The sequence below is a fragment of the Rattus norvegicus genome, chromosome 4 (assembly GCF_021556685.1).
Source record: "Rattus norvegicus strain SHRSP/BbbUtx chromosome 4, alternate assembly SHRSP_T2T, whole genome shotgun sequence".
NCBI classification, from domain to species: domain Eukaryota; kingdom Metazoa; phylum Chordata; class Mammalia; order Rodentia; family Muridae; genus Rattus; species Rattus norvegicus.
In genome coordinates, this window is record NC_141537.1 from 54,285,555 (window position 1) to 54,288,150 (window position 2,596).

The window sequence follows — 2,596 nt, forward strand, 5'->3', positions numbered from 1 at the left end:
TCCTTAGACTGTTTTGTATTTACCTATCTGATATTGTGAAACAGTCTTTCACTATAGTTTTAATTTCAAATTATTGTATTAGGAGTGAGGTGGAACATTGTATCTTATGGAGAGTTATTTGCTTTTTCTCTTCTGGGAAATATCTCTACCTGTTCTTTCCCAATAGTCTTTTGCGATATATTGGGAACAATTCCTATTTATTAGAGAAAATTGTTCTGTATGTGAGGCATAAGACTTTTGAGACTAAATTTTATGCTCCCCTGCTTGCACTTAACCAAAAAAATAAAACATTATTTCCAAAGGTAATAGTGCCTCCAGGGAGTGTGAGTTGTTTGCATTATTTATTAATATGGAATGATATTTCCTTTGTTTCTTTCTTCCTTGTAATCAGTTTATAATATTGGTGAACTCAAGCTTCCCATTATTTTTCCTTGTTCCTTAGAATTTTAAAGTATCCAACAAGAATAACCCAGTTCCTCACAGTGCCCTGCTTGCCAAAAGGTATTTCCTTTTCTTGAAATATTTTTTTCCAGAATGTGTAGGAACAAATGAAAACCTTCCACAATACCCTTGTGAGTCCCCATGTGAATCTCTAGTAACGAACTATAGAAATGATCCCTGAAAGTATAGTCTTCCCATGTGAATCTCATTAAGCATTTTGGATCCCAGATCTGTCTACCTACCTTCCTCCCTCCCTCCCTCCCTCCCTCCCTCCCTCCCTCCCTCCCTCCCTCCCTCCCTCCCTTCCTTCCTTCCTTCCTCCCTTCCTTCCTTCCTTCCTCCCTTCCTTCCTTCCTTCCTCCCTTCCTTCCTTCCTTCCTCTCTTCCTTCCTCTCTTCCTTCCTACTTTCCTTCCTCTCTTCTTTCTTTCTTTCCTTCCTTCTTATTTATTTATTTATTCATTCATTCATTTATTTATTTATTTATTTATTTTTGAGTATTTGTGACAGTCAGCTGCATTCTCCAAGTTTATTCTCTTCAGTCCTTACCCAAAGCAATTTTTGTTGTTGTTATTCTGAAGACATTTTCTGGGATGGCTAATTTTCTGGGACTGACTTTGTAAAAAAAAATCAACCAGCATTCTTTCCCATGCCCTTCTGTCCTCAGAGAAATTTTGGTGGATTATGGCAAACCAAACACAAGTTCTAAAACTATAAAGGACAGATTGTAATTGAGAAACTCTGTTTTCTTGTTATTCATGCAGCTTTTGAGCAATAGCACAAAACTCTCTTTGTCTTTTGAAAACAGAAAGAACCTCTTAACTCACCAAGTATTTAAATCTGTTGAAATACAGTAGGTGGGCTAAAGCGCGAATTCTTGCCTGGAACAACAGTGATGCTGTGAGCAACTCTTTCTCAAGTCATATATGCAGCTCGATTTGCAACTATGAATAGGACAGAGGTAAAAGTTTGAGAGGAATTTTTAAATGTTCAAAGATAGTAAGAATAATTTATGGAGTCTGGAAATTAACATTCTGTATAATTATGTAATGAATAATTATAAATGTATAGTTGTAAACGTATAATTATACAATGTGTTTACACACACACACACACACACAGAGGCATATTTATTCATGTGTGTATTTAAGGTTACATCCAGGTTTAGATTTACCCTGCAAAAGAGAAATTGCTAGAGTAAATTTTAAGGTAACAACATAATTATGGAAAGGTGGTGCTTACTGTTCTTTTTTTTTTTTCCTGATGAATACTGGAAAAGTAGCCTATACATTATGAAGAAAAATTTAGGTTAAATAGAAAATGGCATTTCACTTGAATGTGTCCCCCATTCAAAAATAAAACTGTAGAGGGGTTTTTGTTCATTTAACATCTCATTAACACACACACACACACACACACACACACACACACACACACACACACACACACACTTACGTTTCAAATGTGTAAGATTACTTGGGGCCAGTAGAGGGTAGATGGTTTCGTAGAGTTGAGCCATCTGGAGGATAGATGAGCAAGTAGGAGAGTCTGACCATGTCCCAGCATCACTGCTTCCTGCTTGCATGACCAGGTATAGTCTTTCTTCCTGGTTACCAGCCTCCTATCTCTAAGATAAGACAATGAGAGTGAGGCAACATAGAAAAACTGAAAAAAATGGGGAGCATGACGAAAGAGAGAAAAGTAGCTCTTTATAGGCTCCACTTGAGGCTTCTGAATACAGAATCAAGAATTCCAGCTTGAAGATCCCAGCGCAGTTAATAAGAGCCCAAGGCCTTTCTTTCTCCCTTAGGAGGTGTATGTAAACCTGCAGTCTTCAGGAATCTCAGTAGAAAGCTCATTTCTCTGGAAAGGAAGTGCGCTAACTGTACTGTGCAACAATATTGGTTTTGGATTTTTGGATTTTACTTTATTGGATTTTATTTTATTCAAGAAATCCTTGAAGCTACCGCATACATTTTTCTTATGGGAATGGAGGGGGGGGAGAGAGAGAGAGAGAGAGAGAGAGAGAGAGAGAGAGAGAGAGAGAGAGAGAGAGAGAGAGAAGTTCTCTTATTCATTTTGTGAAACACATATCCACTAGACAATAGATTGGGCCTTACTTTGTTCTGAGGACCTCGTCATTTTAACTCTTTCAT

General features: G+C 37.4%; 1 pseudogene; it reads right to left on the reverse strand.

Annotated features, from left to right (window-relative positions):
- Window positions 1-524: 524 nt before the first annotated feature.
- LOC120102770 (small nucleolar RNA U3) lies at window positions 525-634 on the reverse strand (annotated as a pseudogene).
- Window positions 635-2,596: the final 1,962 nt, after the last annotated feature.